Genomic DNA, 8,952 nt, shown 5'->3' on the forward strand with positions numbered 1-8,952 from the left:
TGTAACGGACGAAAAAAGCGAAGCCAATTTATCTCATTCGCGGAGCGCTGCGGGCATTTTAAGTACGCACACACATGCGCGTGTAAACAAGCTCACAGCGCACAGCACTAAATACATACTGCAGGCGACGGTAAGTAAGTACTACGATTCTTTGTTAGTGGAAATTAGTTAATTGAAGATACACAGACACGATACAATACATACACAATGGAAAATAAAGCAAAGGAGGGATGGGAAGAACGGAAATATTTTATACAAACAGGGACAATAACAGGAGCTGTTGTTCAAATTTACACAGGGGATAACATGCTAGCCAGTCTTATACTGCAGCAAATCAAAAACAAACTTAGTAAAGCTAAATCAAACGCCTCTGATGTATGTGAATTAAATAGGATAATTTATGATTACATCGAGGCGTCAAAGAGGAAAATGGAGGATGAATTTAATGGTGGAGAGAAGGAAATGCTAAAAGTGCAAGAATTGATGGGAAATTTTAAAGTTGAAGAAAATGCTTTGGAAATCTTACGGGCGGTAGGAGAAATTTTTGAATGCGAAGTAACGGTTTATTTTGAGGCGGGGAAACAAGAAAACTTTAGAAAAGGCGATTGTAATCCATACTTTGAAAAACTATCTTTTTTCATTACAAAGAAAGGAGAAGTTGGAAATGTGATCAATACGGATGGTTTTGATCCGGTAAAAAAAATTGACAAATCATGTAAAGAGGGGAGTACTAATGAATATGGGATGCAAGGTGATAAATCATATAAAATAGATGAGACAGATAGTGGTGACATAACGATAAAGCTTGTAAAGGGAAAAAATACACAACATGACATATTGAGTTGCATAAAAGAATGCCTTCAAGGGTTTAACATCCAGAATCACGGGAGAGACTACAGTGAAGATATGAGGGTAATTAATGGCTTTGTGCAAGAAATGGAGAAAACGAAAAATTATTGGACACAGATACATCAACAAGGATTTGTGCCCAATGAATTAAACTGGGTCAGCCAGCTTGGAATAGGACTAAACCGGGAAATAGTAGTGATTCTTGAAGAGTTCGGGGAAATTGTATTTGGGGTAAATGAAAGATATAAGAAATTACCATCTATATTACTACTAGCCTGTAAAGATGGGAGGGATATACGATTTCAGCAAGTAGAGTCTTCCGTGCACATTCCTAAAGAACACAATTTAGGTGGAAAAATGTTAGCGGAAGAACATTCACACAAACATTCAGAAAAAATATACAAGGTAACCTTCAATTCACAAAAAGTTTTGAAAGTTAAACAGATAATGGGCGATGGGAATTGTATGATTAGGGCTATTCTGGATCAGTTAAGCAGGAGAGGGGCAAAGAAATATATGTCAGATTATAATGTACAAAAGCTCCGAAACATTATTGCGGACTATATTCAAAATCGAAGAGATTTTTGAAGTTTTTCTTATAGAATATATGGAAGACGTATCAGATTTCAATGCGGTGGTAAATAAAATAAAACAACATGTATTCTGGCTGGGACAAGAAGCACTGGTAGCATTATCAGAGATATTCCAATTGGCAATTCAAGTTTTAGATAAAGATGGCGTAAACTACATGATTGGGGAGCACTTTGTATTGAATGGTATGTTAAAAATCTTCTATACTGGAGTGACTGTAAAGAACCATTATGACAGCATAGTAGACGAACTAAATATGGAGATTCAAAGGAAACGAGAGACAAAATCAACAAAAAGTGACATTCAAGAGGAAAGAGTAAAACAGTTGGATTTAGGACAGGAAAATGACAAATCACAAGACAATATAGACAACACAACACCTGACACAACAATAAAAATAGACAACTTAGTCAGCAACAGGACAGAACAGACAATAGAAGAACACATTAATAAAGAGAATGAAAATAGGAATATCACCAAAAAAGCAAATAACTTACGTACATTACAGGAAAACGATGAATCCATAAAGCGAAACGTTAGACTAGAAAATGAAATAACAAAAAACGGAAATAGAACTGGCCTAAAGGAAAAGAAAGCATTAAAGATAGTAAGTTGGAATGTAAAGGGATGTAGACAGTCACAAAAGAGAACTGAAATAGACGAAGTTCTGTCATTTAACGATGTAGATATAGCAGCATTGCAAGAGGCAAATACCTTGGGAATGCAAATGTATACGGATCAATATAATTGGATAGTTAAAGGGAATAATATTAACAAAGCAAGAGGACTGGCTCTGTTAATTAGAAAAGGGACAAAAGCTTCTGTCGATGTGTTAGGCTTATTAAAAAAGGAATTATGTGGATTAGATTGGATGTTAACGGAGAAAAATTGATAATCATTAATGTACACGCACCAAATAACAGACAAAGATCATTTTTAGAAGAACTGGCAAAAACAGTTAATGTTAAATCAGACAGAGGAAAAATTTTGATATTAGGGGATTTTAATGCCCAGATTGGATTAAAAGACTTACGAAAAGAAGATAGGAGGTGGTTAGGAAAATTGCTAGGACATAACTACTCTAATGAAAACGGTGAGCTGTTAAAACTGTTTCTGCACATGAATCAAATCAAAAACCTGACATCGAAAATCGGTAGAAATACCAACATAACGTGGAGATGTGGAGATCGACAAAGCCAGATAGACCATGTATTAATACCTGCACCAACATGTTTTACAATAAGATATATTAAAGGGCAATGGACACAACTAAAAACGGACCACAAAATGATAACAGTTGGACTGATGCTAAAAAGACAAAACACAGCGCCAAAGGCAAACTAGAGAAAAACAAAATCCAGTTGCAACTGCTGCAAAACAGTGTCATAAGGAAAAAATATCAAACATGCTTGAAAGAGCTGGATAAAAGAAACAACAGCGAGAACGAAACTGTAGAAGACAGTTATTCAAATCTTGATAAAAGGCTTAAGAAAGCGGCCTCAAAAACATTGAGAATAAAGTCCGAGCCCAGTACGCCAAAAAGAAGGAAGGCAAGAGATCGATTCAACAAGGCGGCAAAGAACTTAAAAAAATATCCGGATATGCAAAATTATAAATATATACTAGATAATAGAAGAGAAGATTTGCTACAAGCAATTAAGGATCACAAGGAACGAGAAATTGTCAATTTTTTCAGGAACATGAATGACTTCCATATTGGAATGAGGATTAAAAAAACTTTTAATTACTTAAAACAGTTTGTTAAGCAAAAGAAAACAATCAAAGCAGTGATTAGTCACCGAACATGGGAGGGAATCTTAGATAGTTGTGTAGGGCCAGAGATAGGAATGTGTGAAAAACATGATTTTGTACCGTTACCTAATCCTCCAACACATCAAGAAATTATGGAAATAATTAGAACTTCGTGCAATGGAAAATCGTCAGGGCCAGATAGGGTATATGCAGAATACATTAAATACGCAGATGAGAATACTTTAAGAAAACTAACTGAACTTTTGATAAAGGTATACGTAACAAATCAAATGCCAAGCGAGTGGTTCAAGTCGGTACAGATTCCAATACCTAAAAAGACAGGAGCGAGAGAAGCAGATCAGTTTAGGAGAATATCACTGTGTAACGTAGGTTATAAAATCTATGCTAAATGGATTGCTAAGCAACTAAGAAAATTTGCAGGAGAACCAGGCTTTTTGTAGCTAGAAGGGTTATGGAGGAAAATTGGAATGAAGGGGAAATACTGTATATAATGGCACTAGATATAAAAAAAGCATTTGATACTATAAACGTACATGCATTAAAGGAGATTCTGCAAAATTTAGAGGTGCCGACCAGATTAATCGATAGGGTACTACGGTGTGTCAAGGACGAAGTGACACGTATTTTATGGGAAAACCAATTATCGAGGGAGGTTAAACGCGGCAAGGGAATTAAACAGGGATGTCCTTTATCACCGATGTTATTTAATTTTATTATGCAAGATGTACTAAAAGAAGTATCTCTTGAAATACCAGAATTGAAATTAATGGACATCAACTGTTTGAGTTTACCTTTAATATTAGCTTTTGCAGATGACTTGCTAATTATGTGCAAAGATGAAAAACAGCTAGAGAAAATATTGAAAATACTAGAAGAGAAATTACTTGTAGTAGGATTAGAGATAAATATTCAGAAAAGCCATGTATTAATACGATTACCCAATGATAAAGCAAAACAACAGCAACAAGAAGTAGTTTTAAACGGAAAGAGTTATAAAGTATGTGAAAGTTTAATTTATTTAGGAGTATGTCTTACAGCTAATCTCAGTAGGAAGCAGACAAACAGACTCAGATGCAAGAACGCAATTAAAACATCTCATTGTATTGTAAATTTTTGCAAAAAATTTCATCCAAAATGGGAGACAGGAAAGTTAATATATAATACAGTAGTAGCTCCAGCAATCTTGTATGGCACGAAGGTGGCAGTATTAACAAAGAAAAGCAGGTTGTCTATGGGAGAATATGAAAAAACAATACTTAAAAACATATTTAACAGTTGCAAAAAACCAAAAAAAATGAAATTCAACGTAAACATATTACTAAATGGTAAAACCATAAATAGGAGAGCCAGAGTGGGAAGAATATGTTATTTTGGACACATACTTAGAAGAGAAAGGAAACATCCGCTACGCAAAGCATGGAAATTAAAATGTCGAAAAAGAAAGGAGGGCAGACCGTGCTTCACATGGAACGATTCGTTAAGGCAAGGTTTGGACAAATACGAAGATATGACTAACAGTGATTGGAAAGATCTAGCAGAAAACAAGCAAGAATTGAAACGCAAAGCTGAAGAAATATATAATAACGAAAACAGCGAAATTTCAGAAGGTGAATCATCAGATGACGGAACAAACGAAAAACCTACGAAGTACAAACCTAATAAAAAATAGTACACACAGATTGATGGAATAAAATACAAGTTAGGATAAAACTAGAAAATATTAAAAAATCATAGCATAAAAAAAAAGAAGAAAAACTTACCTATTAAAAGGAATAACAATTATATAAATAAAAAATAACAAAAGATAAAACACAAGAAAAAAAAAACAAACAAACAAAAATGCTGAAAAAGCAAACAAAAAAAATATATATAGAAAAAGTCATCAGTACTCTGAGTTAGAACAATAACAAGTAAAATATTTCATTATAGGTACAGAATTCACAAGAACCAAGGGGTAATACACAATGCTGGAATCGTCACGGGGATAGGAAGTCACCATCGCTGTGCCTTCTCCTGGTTTTCTGGTCTCTGTTGTTTTTCACTTTCTTTTTAGGATCAAGTATGAACAGGTTACAAGCACTCTGAGGAAGTCTACAACGCTAACAGGGCTCAATTGCAACAGAGTTCTTGGTACAAGAAACTAATATTGGATGTAGATGTTGTATTGTGCTTTGCAGCTGTACCTGGATTAATCCAGATTATTTTTTCTAATGCCAATGTATATGACAAAAGAAAACAGCAACATTGCAGTTGTCACTCTTTCTCTTTCTCACTCACAGCATTCGCATTGTCGCACTTTTTGTGCCAGTCGCACTTTTAGACTGCGGTGTCCAGTAAGGTGCAAAATGCGGGATATCACATAATAAAACAAATGTGTAGGTACAGACTTAAAAAGGTAATGTTACTTATTTTCTTATCTACTTATATTATAAAATACAATTAAACAATGTTGCTAATTTTCATCACGATGAAAGCTCATCATCTGCTCGTCAGCGATTTGAATTTCATTAACTGGCAACTCTATCGTATCCTGATTGCTCGCGATGAATCGCCGACGCAAAAACTGGTGAGCAAAATATGAATCGATTACGCTGGCAAATACTCGCTCGGTATCTCTGTCTCACACTCATCGCTAATCATCGTTAATCGCTGTCATCCAACCAAGAATGTACTTTGCGATGAAACGTAAACAAGCATATTTTTTGGCAAATTACAAAGAAAAAATATTGCTCGTTCAAATATAAAACGTTATTCGTATCACATATATTTATGAACTTGTCAAACGTCCACATATACTTGCGACGCCGTACACAACCAGTAACTTCAAGCGGCACACGGACAAATAGAATGGTTTCAAGATTTAGTTTCAATGAAATGCAAACCTGGTGCACTATTATTATTATTAATTGGTGCCTCGAAGGTTCGAAGCTATGAAAAATAATACATCTTCTTGTGTGACTAACGATGAAGGCTGATAATAAAAATATCGTCGGTCACTGTTCAAAATTTAATCCTGCCAACATGTCTGAAAAATCGCTAGTATCTTCTAAACAATTGCAAACGTTGCTGGTGCTTGTCATTGTCACGGAAAAAAGATTTATGCTGGATTTAACGTGAATGTTGAAAAATTATGAATAACATGTTAAAATAATTTAATGAGATTAAAAGTCTTCTGGGTGTAGAAGAAAGTTGATGTTTTGAAGTGCATTTATGTATTATGTCGCAAAAATGTATATTCCAAGTATCTCAGGTGCTAATAGTCAAACTGAAAAGTTAACATAAGTGTTAGGTACAAGTTTTTTGACGGTGTAATTCAATATCTGATAGCGCTTTTGCCTGTTTTCAAAAATTGATAAATCATCGCTACTCATCGCGATGAGTCAAAATGTGAGCTATTCGTGTTTGATTGGGATCACTAGCGATCAAATCATGAATGAAAAAGAGTGAGTGATAATTCGTTTTTCTCTCACTCTCATTAAATAATGCTCAGCTAGAAAAGCATTGCCAGAGAATTTGACGTTATGGAATCACTTTTGAGTGTGTTTCGAACCGAATCAGTACTTTTATCGATGAATAGCAACATTGCCTGTATTAAATAAATAAACTAGAATCGGGAAGAGGGAGGGACCATCAGAGCACTTGTTTGAAGCGGTGTGCCTAGGGAGAGTGAAACAGTCAACTTCCTAGGGTTAATCTTGGCCCGATTAACATCACATAGTGGATAATGAGCGGGCTCTTCTCCCCACCTGCTGGAGTCATTCTGCACTAAGACGGCTTATTCAAAGATTGACTCAGGCGACTTAGCTCTTGGAAGGAGATTCTCTAAACCCCTGGTACGTGTAAGTGATGTTGCTTGCCGTCCAATTCCCTTTTGGCCCTTCATACAAGAGTTGGGAAGCATGACCGATCGTTGAATATGTACAACTCTTTTTGACATGATAGGCTCATTGCTATGAACGGATGTTTTGCTAAGGCGGTGGTAGTACCATATATTCATATTCATATTCAAATATTTTTCCTTGTCGTACAGATTGTTAGATTTTTCCAACAAAAAACACAGAATTATATGTGGCATCCCTGATGTCAGCTCGTACGATTTCGGTTCATGAAACACCAGCGCAACCATGGGCGACTGAGTTTATCTTCCTCGTTTTTCAGTAAGTTGCTGTTTTGGGATGAAGCAGATTTTGTTACTATCATTCTTTGTATTGTAGGTAATCTTCCTCATCTGTCGGAGAGATTCCGGAAAACATTCAAAACAATACTACCAGCATGATGGTTTCTTTATTTTATACTAGCTGACCCGACAAACTTCGTATTGCCACAAATTAACCTGTGTTGTACATAAATCATGAATCTCGGATGATCTTTATCACTTCTCGAGTTTTGCAAGTCCTCCAGTGGGCGGCGCTTCCGACGGCGGGTCACCGGCAACACTCGCGACCGGCTCGTCCTGAATGATCTAGTGTTACTATAGATAGTTTTTGTGGTCTTGTTATTGATTAATGTTTTATGGAAGAGTCTCGAATTTCTCGAGTTGGATTAGTTTTTGAGTTTCGCCAAAATTTCTGTTTTATTTGTATGAGAGTCCATATCCCCCTACCACAGGGGTGAGAGGTCTCTAACTATCATAAAATAAATTCAAGACTCAAAAATCTCCTACATGCTAAATTTGGTTCCATTTGCTTGATTAGTACTCAAATTATAAGGAAATTTGTATTTCATTTGTATGGAAGCCCACCCTCTTAAAAGGGAAAGGGGTCGTAATACACCACAGAAAAAAAATTCTGCCATTTAAAACTCTCACATGCCAAATTTGGTTCCATTTACTTGATTAGTTCTAAAGTTATGAGCAAATTTGTATTTCGTTTGAATGGGAGCCCCCCCCCCTCCTAAAAAGGTAAGAAGTCCTAATTCATCATGGGAAAAATGGTTGCCTCCAAAAACACCCACATGCCAAATGTTGTTCTATTTGCTTGATTAGTTCTCGAGTTAGGAGGAAATTTGTATTTCATTTGTACAGGAGCCCTCCCTCTTAGAGTGGGGAGGGGTCCTAATTCACCGTAGAAAATTTTCTTGCCCTCGAAAACCTTCATATGCCAAAGTTGGTTCCATTTGCTTGATTAGTTCTCGAGTTATGGGGAAATTTGTATTTCATTTGTATTGGAGCCCCCCCTCCTAATGTGGGAAGAGGTCCTAATTCATCACAGAAAAAATTCTTGCCTCCAAAAACACCTACATGCCAAATTTGGTTCCATTTGCTGGATTAGTTCTCGAGTTATGAGGAAATTTGTATCTCGTTTGTACAGGACCCCCCCCTCCTAAAGTGGGGAGGGGTCCCAATTCATCATTGAAAAAAAAATTGTCTCCAAAAACACACACATGCCAAATTTGGTTCAATTCGCTTGATTAGTTCTCGAGTTATGAGGAAATTGGTATTTCATTTGTACAGGAGCCCCTCCTCTTAAAGTGGGGAGGGGTCCTAATTCACCATAGAAAATTTTCTTGCTCTCGAAAACCTTCACATGCCAAATTTGGTTGCATTTGCTTGATTAGTTCTCGAGTTATGAGGAAATTTGTATGGAAGTCCCCCCTCTTAAAGGGGAGAGGAGTTATAATTCCTCTTATAAAGAGGGGAGGGGTCTCAATTCACCATAGAATAAACTCTTGTCACCAAAAAAACACCCACATGCCAAATGTTGTTCTATTTGCTTGATTAGTTCTCGAGTTAGGAGGAAA

Source organism: Sabethes cyaneus, chromosome 1 (genome assembly GCF_943734655.1).
Source record: "Sabethes cyaneus chromosome 1, idSabCyanKW18_F2, whole genome shotgun sequence".
NCBI classification, from domain to species: Eukaryota; Metazoa; Arthropoda; class Insecta; order Diptera; family Culicidae; genus Sabethes; species Sabethes cyaneus.